Genomic DNA, 17,165 nt, shown 5'->3' on the forward strand with positions numbered 1-17,165 from the left:
AGGCGTTTCACCATGGGGACGTAGCGCGTGGGAGGATCACGCTATTCCCCCCAGTTCCCCCTCCCCCCCGAACAGGCGCTCCGACCGACCAGAGGAGGCGCTAGTGGAGCGACCAGGACACATAACCAAATCCGGCTTCCCACCTACAGACACGGCCAATTGTGTCTATAGGGACATCTGATCAAGCCGGAGATAACACGGGGATTCGAACCAGCGATCCCCGTGTTGGTAGGCAATGGAACAGACCACCATGCTACCAAGACGCCCCTACCATAAATACAATTTAAAATACACCAAGCATTCTACTCACCCAGTACTCAGTGTTACACAATGCTGTTATATACATTTCCACAATGACAAAATAATCCCAAATATTGGAGGACTGCCTGTCCGCCCCTACTCCACCCTCACAAAATACACCTCTTATACCATAATACCATCAGTCTTGCAGACTTACCCTCTTCCCTCACTATTAGGGACAGAGCAGCCCTAGAGACTGAAGCAAACTGAGGACAAGCACACTACTTACCTAGAGTGACTCTGTTACCAAACACAAATCCACTGCCCTTTGAGGAGATTTTCTTTCCAGGCCTATTCATCAAGGGATACTACATTTCTATATATATTAAGCTGTGTACACTTTCTAACATCTAACATATACTGTCTATCATACACACACACACACACACACACACACACGTAAGGCTACGTACAGTGCATATTGAAATGCCAGAAAAGATCTGACCACACTTAAAGATCCCATGTTGAGAACATTATGGATTTCTGTGTCTTGTCCTGTTTCCGTCTCTCTGCCAATCTGTACAGGCAAAAGTGTACCTCGGTGTATACAGGGCAAATCCACTCCCTCTTTGATTCTTTTTTTTTTTTTTTTTTTACCAAACAGAACAAGCCTGCATGTCTGCCTGTCCTTCTGAGCCTGTCTGTAGAAGTTTTAATTTACCGACAAAGCCAGGGGTGGCTGGGAGACCTGTGGAGTGCATGCACACATATCTGCAAGGTCCCAGCACTGTGTGTGTGTGTGTGTGTGGTGTGGTGGTGGTGGTGACGGGGGGGGGGGGGGGGGGGCTAAGACAGGACTGGAGGAAAGGAGCCGAGTGGAGGAAGTGAAGAGGAAGGTGGAGGCCAGAAGGAGCCCCATGGAAAGCAAACTTCACGGTGAGAAGTTTATATTGAAGACAGACTACAAAGGCCCTTAAGATTGGAAAGAATGAGTGAGAGAGAGAAAATGTGTAGCTAAGAGCACTCTAAGTTTTCTTTCACCTGGGATAAAACATTGCAGTATACACAAAACCCGAGACGCAGAAAGGCCTGGCACGTTTCCAGACACGGAGCGAAAAAGACCGAGCGAGATTGAGAAAGACATGGAGGGAGAGAGAGAGAGCGTGTGTGTGTGTACCGTAGCACTTCAGCAGAACACACCTCAGGTCTATTGCTTTAGTTTAAGAGCCTGTTTTATGACCTCTGGCAAGGACAACGACTAACCAGGATGCATGGAGAGAAAGACACACACACACACACATGCATGCATGCACACACACAATCCTGAAGAGAATCCTGCTGGTGGGGAATAACAGCCCTGTTCATTTCACTATCATCATTTGTCAATGTATTCCTGCTACATACAAATTTCTATAGGCTAGCTGCAGAGGGGGCGACTGCGAAGAGATGAAACTTCGATTCAGACAGACATTCTGGCGGCAACGTGTTTGTTTAATAGCATTACCATAAATTAGATTAAACCAATCCCTATCAGGCAGTAACCAGCTAACATGGAGGTTAATGTTCGCCTCAGCTTCCCTGTTCGCATCCCTCACACACACACACTGCTCATGCAGCCGGAGGCAAACTGATACCGTAAAATCAGAATCATGTTTATTGGCCATGTAGGTTCGCACATACATGTAATTTGACTCTGGTTTTGTGGCTCTCACAGTGTACTTAACACAGAATAACAAGACTACAACACAACAATCCAGATTTATACACAAGGATTGACTATATATAGGGTGAAATAGAGGTGATAAAGTGCAGTGGTGCAGAGAATATATCAGAGATGCTGAAATAAATGTTAGCAGGTTACTTGCATACATGTGTGCATGCCGGAGGTAGAACTGGTACCATATACACTCAAAGTAGTCTCTGATAATAATGAGAGCCCTCTGTATATGCTTTTATGGCACCCAGAAGGCCTTCGCTCTTTGTGCAAACAATGTAAATGGCAATAAGGTCAATGCCACTGTGCTCATTTGTCGGTCCTTCTTTTTTATTTAACCAAGTTAACAACAGAGTGGTTAAGGGGAGAGGACAGCAATTACGCTCAGCAAACACACTCTTGACGTTACGAAGATGGAGATCGAGTGTGTGTGCTTGTGGGTGTTTGCGAGTTGTACACAGAAGATACTGGACTTCAACACAGCTGCTTATGCTTCACAGCAGCACAATGCAGCATGCAATTTTTGAAACAAAAACAGATACCCAGGGCGTCCAGGTAGCATAGCGGTCTATTGCGTTGCCTACCAACATGGGGATTGCCGGATCGAATCCCCGCGTTACCTCCGGCTTGGTCGGGTGTCCTGTTCAGGGGGGAGAGGTGGGGGGAATAGCGTGATCCTCCCATGTGCTACGTCCCCCTGGTGAAACTCCTCACTGTCAGGTGAGAAGAAGCGGCTGGCGACTCCACATGTATTGGAGGAAGCATGTGGCAGTCTGCAGCCCTCCCTGGATTGGCAGAGGGGGTGGCGCAGCGACCGGGACAGCTTGGAAGAGAGGGGGAATTGGCCAGATACAATTGGGGGGAAAAGGGGGGGGCACAAAAAACAGATACCCGAAAGCATTCGGTGTTTTCTGCAAGTCAAGTTTATTGTGGAGAGGCGGAAGACCGAGCATGGGGAATGGAGAGAAGAGAGGATAAGGAGAAATGACAGCGGGTGGCAGAGACTAACTAAACTCTATTACAATTCTCTGTGGAAGATTAAAACTCAATTCAGTTCATCTACATTTGAGCTCCAGAGTGCTTCCCAGCTGCTAATGTGCTAAACTGGGTTTCACTACTAGCACTTTTAGCAGCGTGCGAGTCTGTGTGCACATTTATTTGTTGTATTTCCACGTAATAACATGTTTGTGTTTGACCAGTATGTTTGTGTGTTTTCATGCAGGCCCATGTGCTTTGTCTATGAGCCAAAGTACATTGCAAATTCACAGATTAAAGAGTGCCTGTAGTCTTTTTTTTTTTGGATCCCCCCCCTTCTCTCCCCAATTGTACTCATCCAACTACCCCACTCTTCCGAGCCATCCCGGTTGCTGCTCCACCCCCTCTGCCAATTCGGGGAGGGCTGCAGACTACCACATGCCTCCTCTGATACATGTGGAGTCATCAGACGCTTCTTTTCACCCGACAGTGAGGAGTTTCACCAGGGGGATGTAGCGCGTGGGAGGATCACACTATTCCCCCCAGTTTCCCCTCCCCCCCAAACAGGCGCCCCGACCAATCAGAGGAGGCGCTAGTGCAGTGACCAGGACACATACCCACATCTGGCTTCCCACCCGCACATATGGCCTATGTGTCTGTAGGGACGCCTGACCAAGCCGGAGGTAACACGGGGATTCGAACCACCGATCCCCATGTTGGTACGCAACAGAATAGACTGCTACGCTACTCAGACACCCAGTGCTTGTAGTCTTACAGTACGCATGATTCAAATAAAGTCACAGACTCTTGTACCACTACAATTTAGGGGGTGTCATTAACCTAAAGGATTGATAATTGATCTTGTGACAGGCAGACTTGCTGGTATGATTCTCCAGAGCGGGTGGGAAGAGTTAGATAAATAAACAACCTAAGAGAAGGCCTTAAACGAGACATTAAAGCCAACATTACCACCTTCGTATTCCAACAAAGCTGCTAACAGTGGATTGTAGTGGTGCACTATGCATGCTGTAGATTCCCATGTCTGTAACTGACTGTCAGGCGTGTTTCATCAATGCTTTTAGATTGCATAACTATATGTCACATTTATTCTTTCTATGCATAGTGAATAGGGGGGAAATATCCACAGCGTGTACTGGTCATTCTTCTTTTCTTGTTTTTTTTTTTTAATTTGGTACCATTGCACCAGAATGGGGAAAAAATATCCCGTTTTTACTGCATGTTGGTATCCCAACTTGTCATCTTAACCCTATGGCATCACACAGTACCTTGTTAAGATTGTTTTTCAAAGACCATGTGCCTCCTGGATAAATAAAGCTCAAAAAATATTAAAATAAGCAAATCTGTGAGGCTTGCAAAATCACGCCAAGTTCCTTCTACTGAGCTTTGGTGTTTCTGAACGTTAACTTCTGCAGTTTAAACATTACACGAGACAAATCTGCAAGTCAACCAGCGGCCGAAATGGCAAAAAATGACCTCTTGTAAGACACAAATGGCCAAATAAGTAACTTTCAATCCCGTTTTTCTGATGATGCAACGAGCTGAACAAATGTTTTAGTAGGGGATGCAGACTGATGGCCGGATAATGAAAATGTAAAAAAACAAAAAAAGAAAAACCGACGTGCCATGTTTTTCTCTAGGATCATAGGGAAGTTAGTATTATGTGGCCGGAGGGAAGAATTTCTTTTTCCAAGCCAAGGTCCCTCTTCTATCCCCGTCTTTGCCTTTTATAGTTGAGGATAACCCTTCTCACTAACACTCCTTGGTCCTGGGTTACATAATTAACTTGAGCCCGGGATGGAAACTGGCCGCCATTCCGTCACACATACTGACTACGAGACCCGACCCAACAGACAGCTCATGCATAAAAGCATTTGCGCACGCACACACACACACACACACACACACACACACACACACACACACACACACACACACGCACACACACACACACACACATGCAAAAACACATACACGCAAACACACAGAAACAAATAGCCGTGTGCATGCACACATGCGCAGAACAACCTAAATGTAAGCAGTATTGAGTCATCCTCCACAGGCTGTAATTCAGCCACAGTAGCGCCATTGTTTTATATGCGATCTTGACCACAGAACCTTCATCACGGCATTTTCCAGCATGTGACAGTGGTAGCTTTTCTTTCTTTTTTCTTTTTTTTTTTCCAGTTTATCCTGAATGGGATTTAGCATTCAGCAGCACCTGTGGCCAGCCTGGTAGTTGACAATAGATAGAGGGAGTAGATAAGCTTATGAAAGAGCCCTCATATTCACATACACCGTTACACAAACACAACTCACACACTGATTCTATACTTGGCACAAAAAGTAAGGAAATTTGTGTTCGGTAGATTATTTCTTTGTTGTAACAATGCTTCTTGGCAATAAATCTTATACCGTCGGAAAGTCTGTTCATTTCCCTTTTAAATGGTGCCACATTGGTAAGAAACATGCATTTGTGGGATGAGCGGCAGAACTGAGTATGTGGGTTGCGCCCATGAAAAATTTGCCAAATCTTCTCTGCCGATGCCAAACAGCTTATTTTGCTGTTGTTATTGACTCTTGTTTTGAGCTTCTGGTACCCCGGGTGCTGACAATCAGGTGCCTGATATACAATTTATTGCCAAGAAGCATTGTTACAACAAAAAAATAATCTACCAAACACACATTTCCTTACTTTTTGTGCTACATTTATATACAGCAGTCAACTTCTCGCCTGTCCCAAATTGAATTATACAAAGCGCTTAACACATGGTCTAATGAAGGGAAAAGGCAGCTAATAAAGGACTGCGCTTTAGCTTAATGAATCAGTGTGTGTGTGTCTGTGTGTGTGTTTTTGTGTCTGTCTGTGTGTGTGTGTGTGTATGCCCCTCTATCTGGGCACGTGCATGTATGTCTGAGAAAGAGAGCTGAGCTGTCACACTCACAGAGGGGGACAGTGAGGCCTCTAAGAGGGAAAAGAGAGGAGGGGTGGGGGGGTGGAGGGCTGTCCCAGGGTTATCATCAGTCTGGATCAGAGATACAGAGCACACTGTTTGTGACTGCTGTGTGGTGTGGTGTGTGTGTGTGTGTGTGTGTGTAAATTTGAAAGGCATTAAATCAGGGAGTTCCCTCTATGCACTATGATAGAGGGGCCAGGCTGACACATGACCCAACCCTGAAGCTGGATGGAAAGTCTGGCGGAAGCCTCTGTAATCAGGCTATACACGCTGACACAGTATCTGCACTGAATCAGAACCACCATCGCTGCACAAGGAATGTGACGCCTCTGTAACAAGTCAGTCATACAAAATGGGATTACATTTTTGCTGAAGCTTGGTAGAGCCTTGGGTTGTGTCGTTACCTGGTCAGGATATAAAATCTGAATAATCGCCAAATATCTTTAATAGTTGCTCTGTGCAGACCAGATGGATAATCTTTTTTTTTTAAAGGGAGTGGGGGGGATCCTCTCCATTTACTTCCATTGTCCGACGAAACAGGTCTTAAAAACCTGCTTCTAGCACATAAACAAACATGAACAAATTGGACTCCGTCAGTACATTTAATAATGAGCCCTATCGCTCATGTTTTGGTGTCTATTTACAGGTATATCAAAGTTTTATTTTCTCTGCGTAGCTTCACCGAATACATCTCTCGTAGCATCCTGGCAAGCAGGGTAAAATAACACGAGGAACGACATGACGTTTTCCCAACACATTAGCAGAATCCGCTTCGTTAGCATTTTTTATGTGCTAAAAGTGTGACTCTGAGATCTGTTTCAATACACAATGGAAGAGAATAAGAGGGCAAAAAAACAACATTTTGGGCTGTATGGAATAACTATTGAAGATATTTAATAATGTTAATTTAATTTAATGATTTAATCAATTAATTTAATGATGATTCTGTGATGGCCTGGCAGCATGTCCAGGGTGTCTCCCCACCCGCCGCCCAATGACCGCTAGGATAGGCTCCAGCATCCCATGACCCCAACTGGGATAAGCAGCTTGGATAATGGCTGGATGGATGGATATTTAATGATTATTTGTACTTATGGCTAGGTAACTACAAAACCCGAGGTTCTCCCAAACTTCAACGACATCTTAACACACTAGGTGCAGAAAAACCTGCAAGAGGACCTCACACAGGGTAGAAAGGCCACTCTTTATCACAGTAGCACAAACACAAACACAGTGTAATTAATAGACAAAGACCCAGCAGCATCAACAGTGGGGAGAGGGGTACAAGTGTCTGTTGGTGCAGTAGTGTCCTACGCCAGCTCTAATCAGTCATGAATGATGCCTGTTGCGCCATACCGCACCACCACTTTCTTTGTATTTTATTTCCTGCACACAGTCCTAGTTTGGGGTGAGGCGGCTGAAAGGGTTCTTACCCCCTCACTGTTTCAGTCCCAGTTTGGGCTTTAGTTCAGCCAGTAGCACCAAAACTCTTCGTCTCGGACGACTGTTATGACAAAGTAACTGTTAACACAGATCTCTATTTGTTTGGCTAAAATGTTCCATTATTTCATACGGTTCACATTCCCTCCAAGAGTGCTGGCACTTTTGCTGCTATTTTGGAACATCGCTGTTTAACAAAAGCAGAGGAAGTGATCTTGGTCATTTGACACCCGTTTTGTAATCTTTCCGCAGGCATATGAGGATACAATCATGGCCAAATCTAATGTGAGGCTTAATCTAATCTTGACATAAATGGATTCGTGTTTCAGCTGGAGGTGAGAAAGGTAGGTAGAGGTCAACCTGCAAAAGCCTGTTAATTTGGGTTGGGAAGTTAGATAACTGGCCTTAGAGAAGGGATGCCTGCCGACTCAAAATACCAAATTATCCAAAAATGACTCTGTTACATCACACACTCTGTGCGATTCTGTACCGCGCTGTGCTGTGCGTTGTACTGCCCTGTCTGTGTGATGGTCTCATTTAGACCAGATTAAGAGGTTGAAGGTTTGGTTCGCCCCACTACACACACCCTGCCGAGGGCTTAATTGGGCCAGGCTTGCCCAAACATGGTCAAAAATAGTGAGGGTGCACGCGCGCGCGCGCGCACGCACGCACGCACACACACACACACACACACACACACACACACACACACACACACACACACACACACACACACACACACACACACACACACACACACACACACACACACACACACACACACACACACACACACACACACACACACACACACACACACATATATTCTAGGAGAGCCGGTTGACCTATGTGGAGTGGGTGAGAAGCGGCCTAGTCTTTCCCCTTAAATAAACACTGTCCCCTTGACGTTCTGCTCATTAGTTGATGGCGCCTCTTCCTTCTAGCCTCAACGCCTGTACATGTCGAGAAGTTAAACATGCAACTTTCATAAATTAATTCAACTTGAGTTGGATGTCTGAAAATGGTACGAACATGTTTTGAGAAAATCCTCACACAAAGCATTGATTCAATAGTGGAATTGCCGACGGCAAGTACATATATTCATTATAAATAAAAAAAACGCTAATCCATTGCATAATAAACTAAAATGGACTTAGTTTTGACATAGGTCCCACCAGTGCTAATTGGAACGGCCCCGCTTTCGACATGAAATCTGCTGTGATCAAATGTTTTAATGCACATCTTAAAACTCAACTTTATAGCCTCGGTTTTCCTGATATTAGAATCCCTTTTAATCAGTTATTACCTTTATTGCTCTGCTCTTTTACTTATCTTTATATCTTTTTTTTTATTGTTTATTCTGCCAAAGTAAGACTTTCTTCCATGTCTTACTCTGCTTTATTGTGAAGCCCTTCTTAGTGCATGCTTGCAAGACGCTGCACAAAGAAAGTTTTTTTATAATTTTTTAACCGCTATCATTATTTGTACTGGGTATTTATGGACAAACTATGAAATGTGAGCAGAAAAACGGCTGTGACCCTGAAGCGCATGTTCATGGGTGTATGATTTTGCTCTCAAAGCTCCAGGCCTGCCCTCCATTCTGCTTGCTGCTCTCCCGAACAGAACCGCCGTCTTAGAGGGGGGACACAGAGAGCGAGAGAGGAGGAGAGAGAGAGCGAGAGAGAGACAGAGAGAGAGAGAGACACACACACATACGCACACAGAGACAGAGAGAGACACACACAGGAAGGCAGAGAGAGACAGAGAGTGAGAGAGAGAGAGAGAGACAGAGAGAGAGAGAGAGAGGGTAACAAAAGCAAAAGAGAAAGGGGGTGAAACACCGAGACAAGAAAATGAAAGGAGAAAGACAGATGGGGAGGGGTGGTTATCCAAAAATACGGGATTTCTCCCGTTGCCCAAATAAGTACCTATTAAAAGAAGACCAGTGCCCTGCTGAACTGCAGATAAGGCAGCAGGGAGAAAAGAGCATATTTTTCCGGCCGAGAAAATAGAACATGTCCTTATAGAGAGGAGAGCTGGGGAGATGCAGAGCCATAGGGGGGCAGGGGTTACATGCTTCCCCAGAACCTGAGCTTTTCACTGGGGTAAAACCCTGGGCCAGAACCCCTGCCATTTAATGCAGCCCCAGGGTTTGCTGGGAGGATAACGGGTTTACCGATGTTTGAAAAACATTTGGAAATTGGGAGATAGAAGAACATGCATTTGATGTGCAAGCTTTTATATAGTGTCAGCCTTTGCAAGGCAATGTCCTTCTTTTCTGACTGAAAAAAAAAAAAACAAGACAAGGAAAGAGCCAAAAAGAGGAGAACCTGTCTCGACAAACACACCCCACAGATGTTGCTCCTCTCTGACACTACTGGTTTCTATGGCAACTATAATAGCCTCACGCTTGCCTGGCTGCAGTCGTGTTGCCCGTACGTGCACACACCCACGCACCGCACACACACACTGGATTCAGAATGGGATCCCAACGTGTATATATATAGACAGTGGGGACTCACTACATGTAGTTCCCCCAGCCCACCCATCCCCTCAGGCCTGAACAAGGAACATACTGCTCTAAACACAGCCCCATTATCAGACCCCGGCCACTCACGCTCACGCACACTCACAAACAGGGATCCACTGAGAGCCCTCAAATCTGGTAAACAAGCCTTGCACTCAGGAATAAGAAGAGATAGATGGGAATTATAGTACATTAGAGACGCCTTATGATGTTGCTCTCTCGGGCCCCTGCAAAAAAGGACTTGCAGACTGGTATGAAGATATATTGGATTTTTAAGCCGGACCAAATTGCAGCCAATGCAGCTCCCTTGTTCCGTATATGCTACATTACATTATGAGTACATACAGTTGTGCAACACATACTCCCTTTTTAACTGTTTTTGGATTTAACTCGTTACTCATCGTCAGAAGGCGTCTTTACCATTATCCCACACCAAGCTTGAAGAGTGTGACCACACGTGTTTGAAGCACTTATTGCAGTGGGTACTATTTTTTTCACCATTTTTCCAACGTTTCAATTTTCTGGGACATCATGCAAATGCTCCATATAGATATGTAATCGAACGCGTGAAAGTCAAAATCCAAGACTTCCTTTCTCTACCGAGTGTGTATTCATACAGCAGAGCAAATGAGAATTTTGAGACCGAGGTTTCCGGACATGCCTGAATATCTAAGGCCTTATTCAGACTGTCAGCGCCCAAATCCGTTTTTTTTTTTGTGGCATATCCAGATTGATTTTAGAAAGTCTGGACAGCAAAAAAAAACCCCACATGAAATCAGATCTACATGCCATTTGGAGGTGGTTTGAAATGCGATTCTAATTGGATGCATCTCAGTCTGGATGCTCTGGCCGCCCAAGTCGGATTTCAAACCGTCTTTTGCGTCACTTGCAATGCGACACGCAACCCCGATGTCAAATCTGGAGTGATAGAAATCGAGCCCGCCATGACCGCAGCATGGAACATCGCAATGTACACCAGCCTCCTCCATCGCTGGGTTTGTCTGGTGCGACAGAGTTCTGCACCACAACTTGACAGCGTGATTGTTCGGCGGATGAGATGATGGATCTCCATTTCTCATGCTTCCATGTTGGTAAATCGTGTCACCAGCGTACGTAGTTACTCACACCTACGTCATTACCGCAGCAACTCATGCAGATTAGGTTGGTGATGTCTGGACACACCAATCCGATTTGATCACTTGCAAATAGCAGTGAAACAGTCTATCGTTTTTTTTCCTTTCTTATCCCCCCCTTTTTTTCTCCCCAACTGTATCCGGCCAATTACCCCACCCGTCTGAGCTGCCCCGGTCACTGCTCCACCTCCTCTGCCGATCCAGGGAGGGCTGCAGACTACCACATGCCTCCTCCGATACATGTGGAGTCACCAGTCACTTCTTTTCACCTGACGGTGAGGAGTTTCACCAGGGGGACGTAGCGCGTGGGAGGATCATGCTATCCCCCCCAGTTCCCCCTACCCCCTGAACAGGCACCCTGACCGACCAGAGGAGGCGCTAGTGCAGCGACCAGGACACATACCCACATCCGGCTTCTCCCCCACAGACACGGCCAATTGTGTTTGTAGGGACGCCCGACCAAGCTGGAGGTAACACGGGGATTTGATCCGGCGATCCCTGTGTTGGTAGGCAACAGAATAGACCACTACGCTACCCAGATGCCCAAACAGTCTGGCTTAAAGATCTGATTTGAGAAACAAATTTGATTTTCCTGCAGTCTGAGCAAAGCCTAAGCTATCCTATCCAGGGTGACTAGATAAACTGTGACCAAGGTTTCTATACTCAAATAAATAAATAAATAGGTGTGTGTATGTGGGGTGGAGTGGGGGTGGGGGGGTTGAATGATTAAAGTCAGCTGGTGGATGAGCCCACCAGCAGGGTGGATGTGGTGGAATGTGATTGATAACTTTATCCAAATTTCCTTACAATAATGTGTGTACCCATTTTAAGCATGTATAGCGCAAATGGGAACTGTACGCGGGCGGCATTGGCATCTGTCAGTGCCACTTTCTACCTAGTGACATATACAGGACATCTAACAGAAGTACAGCGTTTTAGGTACATTATTTCTGATGGTCTTTGTCTTCAACAACCCCCCTCCCAAACTATTCCCCACACAAAACCCACCCCAATGGTGAACATTTAAGCCTATCTGAAGGCCTGAAAAGGGGGGGAGGGTGGCTGCTGCTATCCTCTGCAATCTTGGCATTGTTACAGCAAAATAAACTTAGACAAATATTAGTATTTATGGAGTACAACACAAAAGCTCATAACACATACTGGTGCAAAGGTGCTATTATTTGATATACATAAATATACATATTATAGAAATGACCAGAAATGAAACAGAATGGGTAACATGATGTAATATCACCATCCCTGACCTTATATTTTACCCTCGTGGCAAAAAGAAACTCATCCATTTTGATTTTCCAGCAAACTGTAATCCTTTGTTTAAACTTTATACTGAAGTTTTACATTTTAACTTTCCTCCTGGACTATTAACGGTTCTGACTGAGCGATTCTAACAGGCGGATTTGGCTGTGAAGCAACTTCACCAAAGGACCTTTCCAGTATATAGACAATAAATGACATCATATTCCCTGACACAAGGCAGAGATTATAAACTGAAGCCTTAGTATCATAGCAGAAGATGCTGGCTCATGCAGTACTTACCAGGTGACAGACGGAGAGACAGAAAACCGAGGGGGAGGGACACACTGGAGGACAGCACTGGACCGCTCTAAAGAGAAAGCGAGAAAAAAAGAGAGAGCGATAGAGAGAGAAGGAGGATGAGAATGTGAGGGGTGAAGACAAAGAGAGATAAAGACAAGAGATGGGGGGTTAGCAAAGATTACATGCCCATCCAATGCGCCGCCAAGTCCTTCCTTCAGCTCTATCTGTAATAACAATTCTCATTACAAAAGATGGCTTTGTTGCCTTCAGGGGAGACACTGACACACAAACACCCATGCACACACACACACACACACACACACAAACGTGTGCACACATACACAAGTACACACAAATACGCATGCACACACTCTGGGGTGTAATCAACCCCACCCACGCCACTGCCGCCACCACCACCACAGCTCCTCATCCCATTTGGCTAGAGCTGAATTTTAATCATACCTCTGGCTTCTGCTAAATAAACTTTTAATAGGAAACTGCTTCCCATAAGAAAAGTTCTCCGAGTCAGCGGACTGGTAGAAACAAGCAGGCAAATTAGCCAAACAGCACCACCTCCACTTCTGCTTCATTGTAGCTATTAAGATGTAGGTGTGTCACTGGGGATAAGAGTCTTGGCTAAATAGTGAAAATGAAGATGTAAAGCACCAAGAGATGAGAATGGACAAAGAATTATTATTATTATTATTATTATTATTTTGTTTTTAGTTATATTTCTGCAGAGAAAGGTGGCTGAACACAGATGCAGTTTTCCAGCAGCATCTTTCCTTTATATGATGATGGATTTACAGTAACTGCTGAGGGATTTCAGGGATTTGAACCGGCATACTTCTGATTCCTGCGCAGTTCCTCAAGTTTCCTCAAGCTGAACACTTTCCACTGTGCTATGCAACGGTATCATCAAGGGTTTTAACATGGCCGAGACAACTGTAAGTCTTTGTTGTACGTAGCTGCACAAAAAAGCCATTCTGAACATGCTGTTTCACTAGACAACATCTGCCAAATCCTGCCCAGGCCCCGGAAACCGTAATCTTGTCTTTATACAGCCTGCTCACACAAAAAAAAAAGGCTAACCATAACTGCCCAGGATACAGTTCACAAACCATGGGATCAGATTACATTATTTCGTACTCCAGGAGAATGCAGTTGTATCTCGGGTTACACTTTCTCATAATTTATTAATAGTAATGTCTGAAAGTTAATTAAAAAATGATTTATTTTAGCGCTACCCCTTGTCCCATTTTCTATAGTATAAACTGGCATATAGTAGTACATCTATTGGGTCCATTCTGAAGAGATGAAAGAGATGTGACTGATTACCTGTTTAATAGGAAAAATGATTTATATTAACCTCTGCCTCCATCTCTGAGACGGGCATATCTCATTGGCTACTACACAAATAATGGGAATTCCTGGTAAATTACACAAATATGTAAAAATATACCTAGATGTGCTGTCTCCCTACATTCCTGAAATAACCACACACACACACACACACACACACACACACACACACACACACACACACACACACACATACGACTCACAAAAATGACATCTGAAAACTATATGACATTTCTAGACTATATAACTTTCATTAGACACAAATTGGTTTGAGTGGAATCTATTGTGCGTCCTAATTAGGGCGGAGCACTGGAGGGCAAGGTGCCGATTGTTCCTGCAAGGATTCTTCTTCTTCAAGACTTGGCCATTTTTGAGATGGATCCCATAGGTGAAAACTCATGAAATTTGGTACACACATCAATGCTTGTGACAGTTACTTGAGCACAGAGACTTGGCCCTGAGTGTGGCCCGGGGACTCCATAGCGCCCTCATATGTCATTGAGGCTTGTGCCCGGCACATAGTTTCATCTACATGCACCATATTTGGTACACATGTGGGTCTCCCCAAGACGAACAAATTTGTTATGTATATTATGTTAGCCACACCCAACAGGAAGTGAGTTATTTTCGATTTTGTGCATTTTGATATGGGTTACATTTCTTAATACTCTTCCTAAACAGTTCATTGGATTCATGTCAGATTTGGTATATATGTCAAGATGTTACTGATTTTAAATTGTGACGGGATTTTTGATATCTTGCAATGTGTTGAAATGGCGTTTATGTCTCGCCACGCAAACAGGAAATGTGTCATAAATTCGCCATGCACTGCTTGATACGCCTCAAACTTCACAGGTTACGGGTTATGATCATATCCGCATGCCAAAAGTGACTCTCTGGTATAGCGCCACCATTTGGAAACAAGAAGCTGTTGGAGTTTGGCTGTACACGCTCCAGTATGCAGCAAACTTGACATATATATATACATTGTGTGGTCTACACCTGATATACAGCAACATCTGTTGATGTGTCAAACAGGCCGCAATGGCAAACACATGACGCCATGCCAAACAGGAAGTGAGAATAACTCAGCAATGTTTTAACTGATTATTCTTGAACTTATCGCACCCCTGTGACATTCGTGAAGCATAGTTTTAGCACCATCTATATTTAAGAGGTAAACTGCACTTCTAATGACTCCTACAGGTATTTTAATGTGATTGATTTCAAATTTGATCTCCACAACTTATATGCATATCTGACACTAAATTGGAAAGGTATATTTGATGTGTCAAACGAGGATGACATGCCAGACACTTGACGACATGCCAGAGGGGAAGTGAGAATAAATTTGCAATGCTTTGGCTTATATGGTACTACACTTTGAACTCAAATATTTAAAGAGATATATTGGAATTTTAACTATTCCTGCGATGTGTTGACCATGTACTGAGACTTTTCATAACAGTTTATTGCAAAAGAGATGATGTTGCTGCCAAACAGGAAGTAAAGCTCTACCTCTGCACCAATTTGGTGTATTGGCATGGAACTTCATATGTAAACTGTAAATCCATTCACAGTGTCAGATAATCCTTAAAATTCAACCGACCTCCACGAGTGTGACCACGGCTGCCACACCGGCTGACTCCCGCATGCAAGGTGTGAGGGCCCATTCAACACTGCTTGCAGCTTTAAGTTAGGTTGAAATCGACAAGAACAGTGTTTACATTTAAGAATGGTGGTTTAAATTCAACTCACAACATCCTTCCTCTCTTAGCTACTCACAGTGCATTATTAATAAGAATGCTAACTGGTTGTACTGCCAGCAGCAGCTTTCACAAGAGAGAGCAGCACATGTTTTTGTTTTCACCGCATATCCTGAAAATCTTTCTCTAAAAGCCACTCAGCAGGAAGACTGCTATTGACAAGCTTTAATATACCAACATTTTCTTATTTAGCACTAGTACAGGCCCCAACAGATGTTTTTCTCAAGATTTCTAAGGAAAATCAATTAAAAAAATGAACTGTGAATTAGGAAATGCTTTGCATTACCAGTAACAGACTAATTTCCATGGACAGGTAAGCTGTTGGTTAAACCGTGCAACATCACCCCATCCTGTCTCTGGAGAAATGTACCTCCTCTTCACCTCTCCTCCTCCTTCATTCCTCTCCTCTCCTCTCCGTGAGGATAGGCCTCTCCCACAGTGGCAGCTCCATGTGGATTCAATGTTCCACATGTCAAGTGGCTTCACTGTCCAAGAGCTATTTACAAGCCTCTTCAACGTGAGAGGATTACGGTCTACTGCTCTGCACCAAAAAAGGGTAGCAATGTCATATAGGCCCATATTTATGCATATTTATGTTGGGTTGAACATTTTTGTGGGAAAATGGCAAGCAGCCATTCAGTAGTTAAGGCAGAGGGAGAGAAATAGAAGGTGAGGGGAGGGAGGGGGAGAGAGAGAGAGAGCGATAAAGAGAAACAGTAAAAGACGATTTCTGGTTACTAAAGGTAGGGTCTTATTTGCACTGAGCTACCTACCTCTTGTCTGGAGCCAGTCAGTCTGACACCTTGTCTTCACTGCATGCTTAGCGAGTGTGACCTGAATACAAAAACATGTCGCTCTCATTACAGTCAAATAACACTGTCCTGACCAGTGATGGGGGTCAAAATGCGAGGCAAGTGTCTCTTTTCTCAGGTGCATTGACAGACTATTTTTTAACACTCGCTCAGCCATGTTGCTATTAGAAAAAAGGCTGTGATCTTGAGCAGATCGAGTAGGGCAATCTGATTGGTCTGTGATTCTGACTTAATGCGATACCACGATGGTTCTACTGCAAACAGCCTAGCTCCTCCACAAGTTAAAATTTTGACACACACATACAGTCAGGAAAAGGAGTTAATGGGCAGTATCAGTGAGGGACCATGCATGTCATAGTTTGTGGTTAAAGTTATGGTTGCAAATTAAGTTGGAATCCAAAATTTTAGGGCATAATGAGTAGGACCCCCCCCCCCGAAATAGCATAAACTTATCCAGAACGTACTAAATTATTTCTTTATTTTTGAGATTTTCTCCCCTTTTCCCCCCCAGTTGTATCTGGCCAATTACCCCACTCTTCCGAAAGTCATTCCGGTCACTGCTCCAACCCCTCTGCCGATCCGGGGAGGGCTGCGGACTACCACATGCCTCCTCTGATACACGTGGCGTCGCGGGCCGATTCATTTCTGGTCGGGAGTTTTGATT

General features: G+C 44.4%; 1 protein-coding gene across 1 annotated transcript in view; it reads right to left on the reverse strand.

Moving 5' to 3' along the window:
• Positions 1-17,165, reverse strand: part of LOC130125229 (1-phosphatidylinositol 4,5-bisphosphate phosphodiesterase beta-4-like) — a 109,462-nt gene that overhangs the window by 73,311 nt on the left and 18,986 nt on the right. Inside the window, exon 3 of the mRNA XM_056294737.1 lies at positions 12,562-12,628. The gene's annotated coding sequence lies outside the window, so the exon portion shown is untranslated. The remainder of the gene's footprint in view (positions 1-12,561; positions 12,629-17,165) is intronic.

Source organism: Lampris incognitus, chromosome 15, assembly GCF_029633865.1.
Source record: "Lampris incognitus isolate fLamInc1 chromosome 15, fLamInc1.hap2, whole genome shotgun sequence".
NCBI lineage: Eukaryota > Metazoa > Chordata > Actinopteri > Lampriformes > Lampridae > Lampris > Lampris incognitus.